Raw genomic sequence first — 18,970 nt, forward strand, 5'->3', positions numbered from 1 at the left:
ATGATGAATGAAATAAGTCAGAGAGAAGGAAGAATACCATATGATTTTACTTATATGCAGAATCTAAGGTACAAAAGAACAACTAAATGAAAACACTCATAGACAGAGAGCAAACTGGTGATTGCTGGATGGGAGGAGGATCGTGGGCTGGGTGAAAAAGGTGAAGGGATGAAGTATAAATTAGCTACAAAACAGTCTGGGGGATGTAGAGTACAGCATAGGCATTATAGTCAATATTATTATAATGGCTATGTGTAGTGCCAGGTGGGTGCTAGAGTTATCAGGGGGATCACTTCATATATAAATGTCTAACTGTTGTACTGTATAATATAAAATAACCATAAAATAGATACAGTGTTGTGCTCCTTTTTTAATTTGCTAGTTCAGAGTAGCACTTGGATACCATTTAGTAAGAGAACACGTAGATGCTTTGAACTTCATCACAGAATCCAAGAGAATTTTTATCAATTAATGTGTAACTAAAATCTTTTAACCTACTTTGTGATAGGGTTCTATTTTTCTATGACTAATTTTCAAGAAAATGAAGATTGCGAGAATAGGCAACTTTGATGAAAATAATTTTGAAGTAGCATAAGAACTGCCATGAGGGATACCTATCATAGGTATTTTTTTTTTTTATGTATGTGCTAAAGGCAACATCTGTGTGCATTTACATTTCCAAAAGCAGTCTGTCCTCAGAGAATGTATGAAATTTGTCTAAGACGTCTGGAAGGTTCATGGTCTTCAGCTGTGTAAACATTTCTAAACTCAACTGAATTTATATTAATCTCTTCATTTAAATAAGTGTTCTTGTATTATTTCTAGGTCACCTCCCACAGTGCCAGTTGCCTGGCAAAATAAGACAAGGTAGAATCAGTCGCTGGGCGTGTGGAATTGCAGAGGGATTCATTCCAACCACTTTCCTTTCCAGGTAAAACATTGAGGCACAGTTTGAGTTCTATGCCCAGGGAAAACTCAATGATTAATGGGTCAGCTAGGACTAATTTCAATCCAGTTTTTCTTCCTTCGGCTCTGGTGTTGACTTTGATGTAACAGTTGGATTTCAAAACCACTGTTGGAGGCCGTAGAGACTTTTTCTTAATAAAAATGATTTAAAGGTAATAGAAAATATTCTGAAAAATCTTGCTAATTATTTAGAAACATTCTGAAAAGACTGAAAAACAACCATAACTCAACTTTTTTTATACATGTGAGCATAGGTGTTATAGGCTGAATTGTGTCCCCCCAAAAAAATTCATATTGAAATATTAACCCCCAGTACTGTAGAATTTGACCTTATTTGGAAATAGGGTTTCTAGAGAAGTGATTATTTAAAAATGGGGACATTAGTGTGGGCCCTAATCCAGTATCACTATTGTCCTTTTAAAATGGGGAAATTTGGACATAGTCATGGAAAGAGGGAAGACCATGTGAAGACACAGCAGATAGCCATCTATAAGCCAAGAAGAGAGACATGGAACACATTCTTCCTTCCACACAGTCCTCGGAAGGAACCAGCCCTTCTTGTTCTTTCTTGATCTCAGATTTCTAGCCTCCTAAGCTGTGAGAAAATAAATTAATGTTATTTAAGCCACCTAGTCTGTGGTTCTTTATTATGGCAGCCCTAGCAAACAATGAGTTTTATTTAATTGAACATAGGGTAAGTAGAAACAAATACATTCTGAATATCTTAGAATTTAAAAAGAAAAAAAAAATAAGTTGAACCAATTACATGTACAAGAGAATAGGGATCCTAGTTCTTCCATATTTTTTATAAACTCATTCACTTAATTCCTCATCAAACAGTTATATTTCTGTTTAAACTTTTTGTTAGGTTCTATGGCACAAAAATTTATTTGGTATAGTTTGTGTTCTTACAGAAATTCTGATGATAGAGGTGAACACTTGAACAAATCATAAAATACTGTCTTAAAAATGCTATGATAGAAATATAGACAAAGTATGCAAATTGTAGAGCAAACAATTAACTTCATATATGGCAGATATGGAAGGGTTATTGCAGCCTTAAGCCTTGAAGGAAGGGTAGCTTCTATGCCAGATGGAAAAACGGTCAGAGAGAGTGTTTTATCAAGTGAGTATAGTATATGCCAAAGGTCAAAGGAATAAAGAAAAACAATTGCATGGGGAACCTTGACAGGATCTCTAAGCAGGAGGTTTAAAGAGCCTCTGGGAGATGTTACCAGTTGCTGGAGATGAGAATGGAAAGGACAACAAGGTTCAATTACAAAAGCCGTATACTTGTATACTTTAAAGTAAAAATCTGAGTTTACTTGAATACAGTAGGATGACACTGATAGGTTTTAAGCAGAATGAGAAATGATCATACATAAATTTTAGAAAATTTTGATGTCATATGAAGGAAAAACTATAATGGGAACAATTAAAGGTAGAAAGAACTATGAGTTCAGGCTCAAGATGATGATAGCCTATAACAAAGTAATGGCCATGAGAAAAAGGAAGACATGAATTTGATAGATGTTTATAAGGTATAGTTGATTGGATATCCTTATTCAGTAGATGTTTGAGGTAAGGGAGAGGAAAGTTTAGTAAACATTTTAGATTAGGGACTAGATAAATTATAATGCTACTAATCAGAATAGTCAATATATAGAAAGAAGCAGATTTTGCAGGGGGGGGAACACTTCATTTAAATTTGAGATGGAGAATTTACTTAGTACAAATTGACATTCAGCCCAATGGCATCTTGCCCAAGTTAGCAATATATTATTAGACTTCAAACACCACTGTTAAACCATCTGTAAGTGAACTTAATGGTATTATTTGCTGAGAGATTCTTTATCATTAGCCAAAATATTTTACTGGAGAGATTTAAAAAAAAAATTATATATAGATATGTGTGTGTATATATATGTGTGTGTGTGTATATATATATATATGTATATATATGTGTGTGTGTATATATATGTGTATATATATATGTGTGTGTATATATATACACATGTGTGTGTGTGTATATATATATAAAATATATACACATATATATATGTGTGTGTGTGTGTGTGTGTATGTATATATATATAAAAGCCACATTGAAAGTTCCATTAATTTATTGAACGTATAAACATCTGACATCTATTTATAAATTCAGAGCCATTTTGGAATAACTGAAAGACTGATCAATATATTTGGAGTTGCTTAAGGAAAGATCATTTTTTTGTTGTTTGTTTGTTTGTTTAAATAGCTTTAGTGCATTCATAATGGAGGCATTTCTTGAGCAAAAATTCTCTTTTGAGAACGGTCAGGGTGACTATTTGTTAGATGCTTTATACCCCAATTCAATTCAGTTCAACACATTGAACATTAACTATACAATGCACCGTAAGTAATTGCATAGCATTGTTCTTGAACACTTATATTCTCAAAACATTTTTATATTCCTCTCATTTCTCCCTTGAGTATTCTGACAGACTACTTTGGTTTCTGTGGTACCACTAGGAGATGAGCTATTGTGTCAGATGTTTCAATTGCAAGGGCTGCCAGAACACAGATGTCACACAGGTTATGTTGGGCACTTTGACAAGGAAGGGCAGTATAAATGGACTCACAGAGAGCTTATTGAGTGATTAAACAGAAGATGTTGAATCTTTTGGAGAATCAAAGATTAGAGATCCCAGCTGTCTGTCTTTTTCTGCTGAAGTTAAGATTTTTAATATTTAATAGGAGACAACTTGGTATGATAGGAAAAACCAATAGCCAGAACTCAAGAGATCCTGTCTCCAATTTAGTACCAGTGATCTGAGATTCACTTTCAATGGGACCATTTTCTCATTTGTTAATTGAAATAATTGAACTGGATTGGTGGTTCTTAAGCACATATATATATAATAATTTCAAGAAGTTCATAGAATAGATGAAGTGCAGCAATCTACGGATTTGTAGACACTGAACTAACATGACCTCTTAGAGCCTTTCCAGCTCTAAAATTTTCTGATTGTATGATGTTGGCTCTTTTGAACTCTGATGCTTCCTTTTGGATTGGCAGCTGCTCTAGGTGGGACACCTCTGCCTCTTCCAGGTTGGCTAATGAACATTCAGCAGGCCAGCTGCACTGATTTGTTCTATGACTTCTTTAGGCATTAGTTCAGTATTTCCGAGCTCTGTCTATGCACATGCTGTCTCTCTACCCTGATTTTTTCTCTTTTGATGTACTATGGAAACATTGGATATTTCTCAAAGAGCTGAATATGCCATGAAGAAAATATAACTTCCGTTAGCACTTTGACTCCATGTTGACATGAGATGCTGATAATGTGTTTGACTCATTTCTTGGCTGTTTTCATAATCATAAACTGTTAAGTGTTTATTTTTTCTTCACCTAGAATGTAGGAGAGTGAATTCTCTCCTGTTAAAGGTATATATTCATTGTTGCCAGCTTATTTTATATATATAGCTATACTATATCTCTGTCTCTAATCTCTATCTCTATCTTTATTTCTATATCTCTATCTCTGTATCTATTTCTCTCTCTCTCTCTCTCTCTCTCTTTCTCTCTCTAGCTCTACCTCTATACATACATGCACATTAGAATTGGGTAAAGGAAAAGATTATTTGACCATCTATTTATGCTAAGATCTCTTCAGTACTCAAGGTTGGAATTATTAATCTTAAATATCATTACCTAGCACAGACTGTAATACTCAAATATTTTTGAATGAATAAACGATAGTTCCATTCCTTGTTATTACTTGTAGTGATTTTGAAAATGAGAAAACTTTGACTGAAACATGTGATAATATATTTAATTCTAAAATTTTCTAGTGCTAGAGTCTTTAATGATGAAACTGAAAGATGAACCTGAAGAATACTATCTTTCGAATGAAACGAATAAACATATTTTCAATCTAAACGTGTTAAATGAGTCAAGTGAAAACCAGTAAATCCTAACATTTTAGAAGTCTTATTTTTTCTATTTATTTTTGATAGCTTTATTAAGGTATAATTGACATACAATAAAGTGCACATATTTAAGCTGTACAGTTTGTGAAGTTTTGACATATCTGTATAGCTGTGAAACTATCATCACAATATAGTGAACATATTCATCAGCCCCAAAAGTTTCCACATGTCTCTATAATCTTCCTAACCCTGGCCTCTGTTCCCAGTTCCCAGGAAACCACTGATCTCTGCTTTTTGTCATTATATATTAGTTTTTATTTTCTATGTTTTATGTAAGTGGAATCATATGGTATGTATTTTTTTTAAAGCATATTTTTGAGACTCATCCATGTTGATACTCGTAGTAGTAGTTTATTTCCTTTTTTCACTGAGTAGCATTTGATTTTATGGATATGCTTTAATTTGTTTATTCCTTTGTTGATAACCATGTAAGATTTTCTAGTTTTTGGCTCTTACAAATAAAGTTGCTATGAACATTCATATAAAAGATTGTATATGGACTCATGCTTTTATTTCTCTTGGGGAAAAATCTGGGAGCAGAATGGCTGTGTTATATGATGGGTATATGTTTAATTTTTAAGAAACTGTCAAATTAATTTTCCAAAGTGGTCGTACCATTTACATTCCAGTCAGCAGTGTAGGAGAAGTTCCATGTCCTTTACATTCTTGCTAACACTTTTATAGTCAGATTTTTTAATTTTAGCCATTCTAATAGGGGCGTACTGGTACATCTCTATGGTTTTAATATACATCAATGACTAATGATGTTGAGCACCTTTTTATTTGCTGATTGTCACCCATATGCATTCTTTGATGAAGTGTTTGTTCATATCTGTTGCCAAACTTTGAATTGTTCTTCTGTTGAGTTTTGAGAGTTCTTTATACTATTGTCGAGGGTTCTTTATAGAGTCAGGATACAAGGTCTTTATCTGATGTGATTTGCAAATACATTTTTTTAGTCTGACTTGTCTTTTATTCTCTTAACAGTGTCTTTTAAATAGTTTTCAATATTAATGAAATCCAATTTGTTACTTTGTTCTTTTAGGAATTATACTTTTTTTGGTATTACAGCTATGGAAACAGTCTAAAACCTTTGTCATAAAGGTTTTTTTTTTTATGTATTACTCTAAAAGTTTAAGAGTGTGATCCATTATGAGTAATTTTTATGTATAGAGTAAGGCATGGGTCAACTTTTTCTTTGTTTGTATATTGATTTTTAATCGTTCCAACATCATTTGTTGAAAAGACTATCCTTTTTCTACTGAATTGTGTTTATCCTTTGTAAAAAAAAAAAAAAAATCTGTTGTCCTTTTATGTGTGTGTCCCTTTTTAGAGTCTCTTTTGTTCCATTGATCTATTTGCCTATCTATAAATCACCACTACACTTTCTTAATTAATAGCTATATGTCTTTTAACCAGGTAGATTTAGCTCTATAACACTGTTCTTTTCAGAAGTCTTTTTGCTTGTTGTGGTTCCCTTGCACTTCTACATAAGTTTTAGAGTCACTCTTAAATTTCTACAAAAATGCTGTTGGAATTTTGTTTTGGGTATGTTGATTCTATATATCAATTTAAGGAGAAATGGCATCTTAACACTATTGCGTGTTCTGACCTATAAACAAGGTATGCCTCTATTTGCATATATCCTTTTAATTTCTCTTAAGCAGTGGTTTGTAGTTTTCATAAGTCTTGCAAATCTTTTTTCAGAATTATTCCTAAATATTTAATATTTTATGATTTTAAATGGCATTTTTTCTAAATTTGAATTTCTGTTGATTTATTGCTAGATATAGAAATATAATTAATTATATATGTTTATATCGATCTTAGATCTTACAATCTTGCTAATAAGCTCATTGCTTTCTAGTAGCATTTTTTTTTGTAATTCCACTGCATTATCTGTAGCTGTTCGTGTTCTGTAAGATCATTTACAAAGGCAATTTTAGTTCTTCTTTCCCAATATAAATAAATGTCTATTATTATTTTACACCCTCTTCCCCAGACACATACACATATACATACAACTGTTTTGGCTAGAACCTCCAGAGTACTGTTGTATAAAAGTGATGAGATCAGGCATCTTTATGTTTCTCCTGATATTAAGAGGAAAACATTCTTTGTTTCACCATTAAATATAAGTTAAATAGAGGGTTTTGGCAAATTCTCTTTATCAGGGTGAAGAAGGTGCCTTCTATTTCTAGTGCGCTAAGAATTTTTATTGTGATTGGAAAAGGGATTTTGTCAAATGATTTTTCTTCATCCATTGAAATTATCATTTTTTTCTTTTTCAGTTCGTTATTGTGGTGAATTATATTAATTACTGTTTGAATGTTAAGCCAACCTTGCATTCCTGGAATAAATGGATAAATCTCATTTGATGATTATATATTATTGGATTCTGTTGGCAAGATTTTCTTTTGTATTTTTGCACTTATTTACATGAGGCATATTGGCCTCAATTATCTTTATCTTGCACTATAGTAGTAGTGGTAGTCTCATAGACTGACTTGGGAAATATTCCTTCCTCTTCAGTTTTCTGCAAGATATTGTGCAGTGTTGAGATTATTTCTTCCTTAGGTATTTAGGAGAATTTTCCGGTGTAATCTGGATCTGGATTTTAATTTGTGGGAAACGTTTTAGCTACAAACTTAAATTCCCTAAAAGGTACAAAAGTATAATTGGGTATCTGTTTTTTCTTAAGTGAGTTTTGGCAGTTTGTCTTTAAAGGTATCTTTTTCCATTTCATCTAAGTTGTAGAATTTCTTGGCCTAAAGTTTTTCATAATATTCTCTTAATATCTTTGTAATAACTGTAACATTTAGAGTGATGCCATATCTCTGATTCCTGTGTCTTTGCTTTCTTTTTTTTCTCTAATAAGTCTGGCTAGAATTTTATCTTTTTTTCCCCATGATTATTTCAAAATATTAATTTTTTCATTGACTTCTATTTTTTCTATATCTTTGATTTCTATTATAGTCTTTATTTTTATTTTCCTCTTTTGTTTTTGAAAGTGTTATACTTTTGAATTAAAGACTATTCATAAGATGTATTTTGTGAAATGTTGTGTTAAATTTATTTTGGTTTAGTTTTATATTTTGTGGGTTAAGAAGAAAAATAGGGATGCTTAAGAGAAGGTTACTTGTTTCTCTGGAGCAGAGTAGATGATTTAATGCATGCTTAAGATCAATCTTTTTCCTTCCGTCCTTTTACCATGCCAGACCGAAAGCAGCTATGTGTTAACTGAGATTTACTCTCTGATTTGCGATGTATACATGCTTTTAATTTTAATTGTACCATGCTTAAAGAGCATTGGCCTAAATTAATATTTATTATTTGTAGTTATAATTGATGTCAAATTTACGTTATTGTGATTCCTTTTTATTTTTATTTCTTTAACTGCCAAAAAATAGTCAAAAACTTTTTTGGCTATCCTGACTACTTGAAGTACTTCTACTTCTTGAATGGCATCACATTCAATTAATTCATTTAATTAATATAATGTGATAGCCTATAAAACTGATACAACATTTATTATACACAGTGTTTATGGTTATTAATACCCCAAATCTTTTTAAACTATATTTTTCATTAGTCATTTTCATGCCTAAAATTTATTTTTGACATGTATTTATATTACATTTCACTGTTTCAAATGGGGGAGACTATTAATTGGGGAGAATAATATATTTTTTTCCATTTTCTCTATAATGTACTTTTCTAAGTGTTTCTGAGGTACGCATTATAGGCTTGATATGAAAAAAATAATTTTGGTATTTTTCATATGTTCAGAAAATTTTGACAGTAGAAGAGGGGTGGGTGGTCAGTTTAGAACCAGAAGAAACAGGAAGAGGTATTTGACTCCTTAGTCAAGCAGATTTGTGAAAGTTGAAGATAAAAGTTGTAAGGCACTGAGGACATGCAGTACATGAGGCGCTGTTTCCTACCCCAGGTAGTGAGCCTCAGTACTATAAAAGTACAAAAAATGTCTGTCATCTTTCTGCATTTACATAAGGATTTTCCAGATGTTACAAGTAGTCCTTGATTTCTGCTTTTCTTAAGAAAACCTAACTATAACTTAACTTTTCTCCCCCATTTTATTACCTTACTAGTGATAAACAAAAAGAAGTTACCAAAATCAACATTTTTTCTTAAGAGATAGACAATATGAGGATGATACTTGAGGATGACATAGTTAAAATTTTAAGGAAGTTACAAAACGTAATGGTTTTCCTAGCAAGTAGTGACATTACCCAAGGTGCAATTATGTTAACAGTCAAATCAAGATAAGGGAATTGGTGACTCAAGTGGGCATTTCTTTTTTTTTCAGGCTGGTCTCTAGGTTTCCGTCCTAAATATCTATTTAAACATTGTTTACTGTTCTAGGGAATAATTTCCAAACTCACATTTATTTTATTTGCTGTCCTCTCTATTATAGTATTCCTTATTTTTAAATGAGTTTTCTTTCCTCTTTTACTTAAGCGAATGACAATTTACACTTATTTAGTGCCTGTTATGAGCTGTTTAGTAAATAGCAAGCTGAAAAGAGATTCTAAAAGAAAATGGACATCACAAGACTACTGGCGTTGGGACTGGTCTTATGGAGGCAAAAAAGGAGGGAAGATGCATGAAAAATAGTTGTCATCTAAGTAAGATTAGCACTTCATCAATTAAAAGTATTACAAGTTTATTTCCAATTTGTATCACTGGAATTATCTGTACAAAGAAGTATTTTTTTTTTTTTTCACAGACGTTTTCTTTAACTTTAGCAAACCATCCCATGAAGGCATGAAGTTGTCATAAGGATAATCAGCCTAAACCATCTCCACTATTGAAAATATTTTCAAGTATATAAATTGGTTGTAACATCAATTCTATATACAGAAGGCAACACTTAAAAAATAAATAATGATATAGGTCATTATTGTTAGCCTAACAGTCTGATAATGTGACTTCAGCTGATAAGTTGTCTTAAATAGTGATCCATTTTGTAACCTAATGTTATGGATTAAGGGGGGAAATCCCTTTGTAAAAATTCTCTACCACTATCTCCATAATCTCTACTTCACTGAGTTTCATCCAAGTGCGAAAATGAAAAATTATAACCTGCCAAGCATCAGTGGCAGAGTGAAATGAAAAAATTGTGAGTTAATAACAGTGATGCCTCAAAAAAATTTCCTGGCCAATTTAACATTACTTCATCCAAGGTCACTTCTCAGAGCTGATTATTTTTAGTAATTTGCAGATGAGACCTTTCTACCTTGGTCATGGTTAGTGAAGATCAAGCAAATACCAGAGAAGTTTTAAGACTCAAGGTTATCTGTCATTCTCAAATAAGACACAAACTACATTCCCACTCTATTTTCTTAAGACCTGACAGAAAACAGTTTTCAAAGAAATGAAACTTAAAGCCTGTGTTCTCTTTTATTGGAGAGATAAAGTTGTTCTAATATAAAACACCAGGGGTGAGGGTAGCAGAAAGACACTTTACTAAGTCTTTAAAGAGCATTTCATGTGGAAAAGAAATTCTCAAGATAATTTTTCTAAAATTTTAGTCTGTTGCTTAAAAAGAAATCACTGTAGATTGCATTTAGTGTAAACATTGATTATGATGACTACGGCTCATTTTTAAACTTCTAGAAAACTTTGAAATTTTCTTTCTCTTACCCAATTTGAAATTTGAAATTATATTGTAATAGTCCTTTAAACAATAATTGTATTTTTTAAACAAATAATTCAAGTAAGATAGACAAATATAAAAAAGAAAATAAAGCTTTCTCTTAATTTTACTAGTCACAGATAACTTTTATTGATCTTTTAGCGTGTACCTTCCAGAAATACACATGTGTATATCTCTGCATGTGCCTATGTATATATGTGTAGAGAAAAGAGATGAGTAGGAAGATGGATTTTTTAAAATGAGTTCACACTAAAGATATATTTCATCTAGCAACTTGCCATGGACATCTTTCTATGTCAGTAATTACAGGTTTGACAGTCTCATGTTTAATGGCTCCAGATTGTATCCATAATAACTGATATTGATGAGCATTTAGAATACTTAGTTTTTCACCATATAAACAGTTATGAAATAAATACAAGTTTTGATAACGTAGCTTATAAAGTAAATTTTAAAATTAAAAATAAGGGACATTTATACATTTGGTACTTATCAAAATATGGTATAAGTATATATTTCCACCAGAGCCACATTCTTATAACAAAGGTATTCTTTTATTAAGTAGGTGAAATTTGATATTTCAGCAGTTGTTTTCTTATTAGTGATAGTACATTTTCAAATGTTTAATGGTAATTGCACTGCCTTTTTTGAATTTCTTGCTCATGTCTTGCCCACTTTTTTCTGTTATTATGTCATTGCTATTTAGTAATAACAATATTTTTAAGGATATTAATCTCTTACCTTACCTATGGTTTAAATTTTTTAAATTTAGAATTTTATAAAAGTTCATATATTGTATTATTATATTTATCTTTCCCCTACATACTTGTTAATCTTTTCCTTATCATTTCTGGCTGTGGGGCCATACTTACAAGAATTTGCCATACACAAAGTTATATGACTAATTATTTACATTTTTCGTCTGTTAACTTTTTATGTTTAATGTTTGATCCATGAGGGATTTATTCTTATGTATGATTTGAGACAAGAATCTAGCTTACTTTACTTCCAGATGTCTAGCTTTTGACACAGTACCACTTAATGAATAGCCCAAACTTCCCAGTTGGATTTGAAATGCCTCAATTATCATAGATGTTTTCAAACTGAGTTCTGAGGAGATTTAGGCATTACATGATGTTGCTCTCAGGGGATGTTCAAGAGCTGTAAACTAAGTAACTGAGGTTCTCTTCTTACATTCTTTGTATTTCCATTGGAATATCTGTGACATTTTTCCAGTTCACTTTTTACTTATTTAATGCATTCTCTTTTTAAAGTGAGGTATAATTGACATATAACATTTAGTTTCAGATATACAACAGAATGATTCAATATTTGTATATATTGTGAAAGGATCACCACAAAAAGTCACCATCTATAGTTGTAAATGTGCAGTTTCTTAATTTTTCAAAATCCTCTTTTTTGAAGTACAGTAAATACATGTATAATACATATGTCAGTGAAATTGTATAGTCACCACTACCTTCAAAATAGAGAACATTTCATCACCACAACAATCTCCTTTGTGCTTTTCCTGTTGTTCTTCTTCCTCTAATGCTGGCCTCTGGAAACTATTGATCTGCTTTCTGAACTGTTGTTTAGAATTTTCTAAATATTTGTATAAATGAAATAATAGAGCAGGTAGTCTTAGGTCTGGCTCTTTTTTTACTCAGCATAATTCTTGTGACATTTATCTATGTTCATGCTCAAGTAGTTTGTTGCTTTTTATTGCTGAGTAGAATTCATTTATGTGGATATTCCACAGTTTGTTTTTCCAGTCACATATGGATATCTGGACATCATGAATATAGCTGAGTTTTTTGGTATCATAAATATAGTTATTATGACAAATCTTATACATGGCATGTATACATATGTTTTTATTTCTCTAGGGTAAACACATAAGAGCGGGATTGCTGTGTTGAGTGGTTAGTATACGAAATTCCATAAGAAACTGTCAAATGGTTTTTGTAAATGTCTGTATCCTTTTGTATTCCCACCAGCAATGTATGAGAATTCTAGTTGTTTTACATGCTTGTCAACACTTGATATTGTCAGTCTCTTTAATTTTAGCTCTCATAGTAAATAGTGGTATATATCATTGTGGTTTTAACTTGCATTTCCTTAATGGCTAATATCTTTTACATTTTAATATAAATTATAGAAGCAGTTTGCCAACTTATACAAAAAGACCTGAAATTTTAATTTAGATTTTGTTTAATAAATTTGGAGGGAACAATTTGGGGACTAACATTATGACAATATTGAGTCTTCCAGTTTATGAACATGGTATATCTTTTTATTTAAGTCTTCTTTAACTCGTTTCAGTAAAATGTTATAGTTCACAGGGTACAAATTTTTCAAAATTTAATAAAATTCCTAAATCATATTTCTATGTCATTTGAAATGGCACTTTAAAAAGTTTAAATTTCTAATTGTCGTTGCCAGTATATAAAGTACAATTAATTTTTGTATATTGATTTTATATCCCGTGTACTTGTTAAATTCATTTATTATTGCTAATAGCTTTGTATAGATTCCTACACCTTTGTGTAGATTTCTGTATGAACATTTTTTTATGAAAATAAAGTTTTTCTTCATTTTTTCTAAACTGTATGCTTTTTAATTCTGTTTTTGCCTTATTTCACTAGTTTACATGTCTTGTAAAAGATTGAATATATAAGAGGTAAAAGCAGATATCTTTCTTGTTCCTGATCTTAGAGGGAAAGCATCCAGTATTTTCAGTATTTCACCATACAAGAATGATATAGTTTTTGCAAAGATGCTCTATTAGTATGCTCAGGCTGTGAAGACAGTACCGTGGACTGGGTGGTCGAAACAACAGAAATTTATTTTCTCGTGTATCTAGAAGCTAGAAGTCCAAAATCAAGATACTAACAGGATTGATTTCTGGTGACGACTCTTCTGGCTAGTAGACAGCCACTTTTCTTGCTGTGTCCTTACATGGACCTCTCTGTGTGAGGAGAGGGTGAGAGAGAAAGAGAGGTTCTAATATTTGAGATTTTTCAGATATATTTTGTTACTGATTTCTTATTTAACTTCATGGTTATGAAAAAAGAACATACTTTGTATTATTTTAATCTTTTAAATTTACTGAGATTTGTTTTATGACCCAGAATGTGGTTGATCATGGTGGTTGTTCCACATGCACTTGAAAAAAATGTAGAATGGTCTACAAATGTAAATTAGATCAAACTAGTTGACAATATTATCCAAATCTACATACTTTTTGTCTGTATTTGTTCTATCAATTATTGAGAAAGACATGTTGAAATCAAGTGTATTTTTCTAGTTCTAATTAAGCTGTATCAGTTTTTACTTGATGTTTTTAAAGATCTTTTATTAAATGTGTAAACCTGTTCTCTGATAAATCAACTCCTTTATCACTATGCAATTATCTTTTTTATCCTGATATGTATTGCTCTTTGATCTTTTCGGATATTAATATAGCCACTACAGCTTTCTTTTAATTAGTGTTTGCATGTTATGTCTTTTTACATAGTTTTACTGTCAGTTCTTTTCCTTCAAATTCAAAGTAGTTTCGTTTGAGTAATATAAAGTTCTTTATTCAGTCTCTACCTTTTAATTATATTGTTCATTACATTTATACTCTATATGATTATTTCTATGTTTGAGTTTAAATCAACTATCTTGATATGTTTTCTATTTCTCTTCTCTGTTCTTTGTTACTTTTCCCCTCTTTAAGAAAAAGTGAATATATTTTATAATTCCTTTCATTTTTACTATTTTTTGCCACCTGCACCTTTTTGTTTTATTTGTTTAGTGATTACTCCAAAGTCTACAACATGATTTTTAACTTATCATAGTTCACCATCAAATAATAATATGCCACTTTGTGTAAAAATATAAAACCTTATAAAAAATATACTTTCATTTCCCCTACTTTTTACATTTCTTGCTTTTATTTTTCTCTCCATATATTATAAATCTTATGATAATTCATGTTAATTTTGCCTTAATGCCATCTGAAGTGATTAACATGAGAACCAACATACTCTACATTTACCTATGCATTTACCATTTTCATAATTTTATCTTTTGTGTGAAAACGCATTTCCATTTATATAATTTTACTTGTACCTCAAAAACTTCTTTTGTATATCTCATATGCTGGCAAAGAATTCTCTCAATTTTTGTCTGAAAAAGTATTTGCCTTAATTATAAGGTTTTTTTTTTATTATTATTGGGCTTAGATTTATAAATTCATGATTTTAGTGTTTTCTTTTGTTGTTGTTGTTTTGTTTCAGTGCTTTAGAGCAGCGGTCCCCAACCTTTTTATCAGTAGGGACTGGTGCTCCTATGAGAACCTAATGCCTGATGATCTGGGATGGAGCTGAGGCAGTGATGCTAGTGCTGGGGAGTGGCTGCAAATACAGATGAAGCTTCGCTAGCTCACGCACTGCTTACTTCCTGCTGTGTGGCCAACTCCTAACAGGCCACAGACTGGTACTGGTTTGTGGCCCGGAGGTTGGGGACCCCTGCTCAAGGTGTCCATCATTGTCTTCTACCTTTCAGTTTATAATAAGAAGTTAGATGCAATTCTTATCTCTGTTTTTTTTTTTTTTTTTGTAAATAATATCTTTCCTCTGGCTGCCTTCACTAAGGCATGACCCTCTGGAGTCTCTTCTGAATATCCCCAGTATCCTTTGATGTATCACCATTCTAAATGGCAGAATTTTTTCTCCCTAATACAGTGAGCTCTGAGAATTGTTTATTTTTACTGTTCTACAGTGATTCTTTCCCTGGTGATTTCTACTTGCATAGGGCAGAGTAATAGCCACCTAATCACTGGAATGATCTCCGTGTAGATTTTTAGAGTCTTCTCTGTGTTGCATCAAAGTATCCATGTTATTCTTTCCCACAAATTGAAGCTGCCTTGACCTCCCCAAACTCCAATCTCTATCTTCAGCTCAGTGAGGCAGCCAAGGTCTGTTTGGTTTCCTAATTCCAAGCTACTTTTTGGAAACTGCCTCCATGCAACAAACTGGGACAATCATAAGGCTCATCTTTCATATTTCTCTACTCTCAGAAGTCACAGTCTAGTGTTACCTGTTGTTTAATGTCTGAAAACAGTGTTTTTATATATTTTTTCTGGCTTTCTTGTTTAAGGTTTGGTTTCTGTTGTTTCATTTTTATTGAAGTGGAAGTCTATACTTTCTTTTGAATAAAGATGTCCAGTGCCAAAATATAAGCTTGAATTCCAATGATATGCTGATGTCTTGTATGCATTTGTTTCTATTAATTTAGTTACATGTATCTTCCTTCCTTCTTTCTTCCTTCCCTCCCTTCCTAATCAAAAATGCCACACCAATGTAATTATTTTATCCATTTTAATAAAGATATTTCAATTATAGTTAATTTTAAAATTGTGTAATTGGCATGTTTTGAATTTTATGTTAATTTCCAGTATTCCTCAGGGTATGTCTTTTCTTAATAAAGGTATTGGTAAGGTCACCTGGAGCCCCAAATCATGTCCTATGGAAGTCCAAAAACGTTTGTGGGTGGAATGGTGGTGAATGAGGTATTTCATATTGTCAGTATTGTTATTTTCTGTGAGCTCTTGCTTTTATTGAATAAAATCAGTTTAGAGATCCTCTTGTGGTCTTGTGCTTCCTAAGTTTACTCTGTTGACTCAGATATGAAACTCATCTTGATTTACAAAATCCATTCAGAAAGGCCTATGAGATTACATTTTATTAAATATCTGAGTTTGGAGAGATACACTGCATTGTAGTAATACAATTTTACATCAAATGATATATCCCTGTATTTAAAGTTCTTGTTACCCCCAAATCAGAATTTTATTTTACCACTTCCGCCCCATGCTCTTTCTTTGCCTAATGTAGTATTGCTAATGTCTTTTTTTCTAATTCTCTTCTTTGCTCTCTTTTTCTTATCTACCTTTAAAACTCTGATTATTTCTAATGTTTAGCTATCTCTTTAGTTGTATCAGAACCTACTGTAACAGATCCTCTGGTCCTACTTTCACCCAGGGAATCCTCATTGATTTTTTTTTCCTAAATCCTGGTACCCGGTGTTAATGTAATGAATTTTTCACCCCACTGCATTTGTAAAATGATGCTCTCTATATTCTATATTAATGTTTTAAAATTGAAGATGCATATTTTTCCTTGGAGATTTGATGGCTGTGGTGACATTCCAGATACTGAGACCTTAACTGTAGTCTTGAGTAAGAATAACAAAAAATTACTATTATCTAAATTTCATTTAAAAAATCATAAGAGCAATGTGAAAATATCTACAATATATAACCAATTAGAATATACTGTTTCCAATCAGGGCATCTAATGTTAAATGCATATATTCATTTATGCCCATTGATTTAATTGAAGATTATCTACATTTTTACTTCTTTGAATATGATTAGGATTGATTAATTACTAATAGTTTTATATAATCCTTTTAGGGAAATGAAATAGCTGTATACATGAATAGGTTAAATTATCTGTATATCATTGGAATTCTTATTTTCATAGGAGTATGTTTGCTTTTGTGTTTCCTTTTATAAATGTTCTTATATTTTTCCCTGATTATATGTATGTTTTATTATTAACCACTGAAAAGAATAAAGACAGTTTGGAAAATAACTACTGCTTTTTATTGAGTGATATTACTTTTCTATTGGTTTGTTCTCTGAAAAGAATTACTTGTATATCATCATTTATAAATTACTGTACTGGGTACTACAAAGCTATCAAAAGAAATATTGGTTTGATACCTGCTTCCAAGGATCTTAATATCTAGATGAGGTCATAGAATATTCACCTGTGAAATTACTTATAAAGAATGTTTACAAATGAGTGCAGATTTAATACTCTAAATAGATTTTAGAAATGAAGCAAAGACTGTAAGGGAGCAATCAGAGTGTAGCAGTATTAATCAGGAAGGCATTTCGAGGTGAGTTTGGAGTAAGTGCTAAATGCAAGGAAAACAGTATTTTAGAAAAGGAATATCAGAGGGAAAAGAATGTAATTTACTAAAGCATAGAGGACGATATGGCCATACTAAGTGCAAGGATAGCCCTTTGTTGGGCTCATTCTTTTAAAACCCGCAGTTGTTAAAAATGTAGGTTTGGATCCACAAATTGCTTCAAATTCTGCTCTACCACATACTTGCTATGTATTCTTGAATGAGCTTTATTTATTTATTTTTTTTTTCATTTTTAAGTATGGGGACTAAATTAACCTACCTTGAGTATAAAAAAAAATGATGCATCTACAGTCTTTTGCACAGAGCTGGCCAAATAGTAAGTACTAAGTTACACAATCGCTCTTTGTATGTGTTTGCATTGTAAGCAATACTTAGCACATTTTACAGTGCTTATTTATCAGTCCGGTAGGCTGTAATTCTTTGAAGGGGAAGCTTTTATACATCAGGCACTATATTGGCAAATATAGGTATGCAATCAATTTTTACAGAACAAAATTATCCAAAGTAGAAAAGCCTTTTGGAGAAGTAACTGGTTGAAATCAGAAAAATGATAATCAGAAGGAAATCTTAAAAGCTGAGCAGTAGGGAGGAATAACATCACTAAGATAGTGACGTAGGTAATTCTTGACTACTGCTTGTTAGAGAGAAAACAACTAACAACTATTCATGGGCAGGAGCACTGAAAGAATCCTAGAACATGGGAGTGAGGTGGAAGCAGTTCTTTGCACCGCAGAGACTAAGACAAACCATGCAAAAGGGAAGGGGAAGGGCTGAATGCCGGCTACATCACCTCTCCCCGCGGCTGGTGCAGCACCTTGCCGAGAGGTTTACACTCAGCCTACAGTTTCTCTGGTGGGAAAAGAATGCCCAGAAATGACATCCAGCCCCACCTCCCCAGCATTGTGGTTTGCTTCACGAGAACTCCTACTCTGATTTATCCCCATAGGGACCACAGGGGAATCTGACTGTGACAGAGAAGTGAGGAAAGGCCTGCAACAACCAGCATGTGGATCTCGTCCTATTTGCAGTGCCCAAGTAGTAGTCCCAACCAGCAGCTTTGCTTATCTGTGGAACCCTGTCAGGTGTGCAGTCACACCAGGGGACTCAGTGGAGTGCATGTCTGCATAATTTGGGTCCCCCTAGTGAGTGTTGCTGGCCCTTGAGCCTGGTCTGCCTATGCCCAGGCCGAAGAGCCTAGTTATAGCCCCACACACTGCTGATCATGGCTCCCAGCCTCTTCTGACCGGGAAACTTTTTCAGGAAAATTTAGGAGGTGCCCGAAGTGGGTTATCCTAGTCCTGCCCAAGTAGGACCTGAGTCAGCCTCACCTGCTCAGAGGTGTGACCTTTCCCCCCAGCCCTATGG

General features: G+C 32.5%; 1 protein-coding gene across 2 annotated transcripts in view; it reads left to right on the forward strand.

Annotated features, from left to right (window-relative positions):
- The window catches only part of NAALADL2 (N-acetylated alpha-linked acidic dipeptidase like 2), a 1,088,713-nt gene that overhangs the window by 4,812 nt on the left and 1,064,931 nt on the right, over positions 1-18,970 (forward strand). Inside the window, exon 2 of one of the 2 annotated variants that reach the window (XM_039865076.1) lies at positions 826-931. The gene's annotated coding sequence lies outside the window, so the exon portion shown is untranslated. Of the gene's footprint in view, positions 1-693; positions 932-18,970 lie in introns of those variants that run through there. The other variant, XM_039865077.1, reaches the window with a different exon arrangement.

The sequence above is a fragment of the Pteropus medius genome, unplaced genomic scaffold, assembly GCF_902729225.1.
Source record: "Pteropus medius unplaced genomic scaffold, Ma_sr-lr_union100, whole genome shotgun sequence".
Lineage (NCBI taxonomy): Eukaryota > Metazoa > Chordata > Mammalia > Chiroptera > Pteropodidae > Pteropus > Pteropus medius.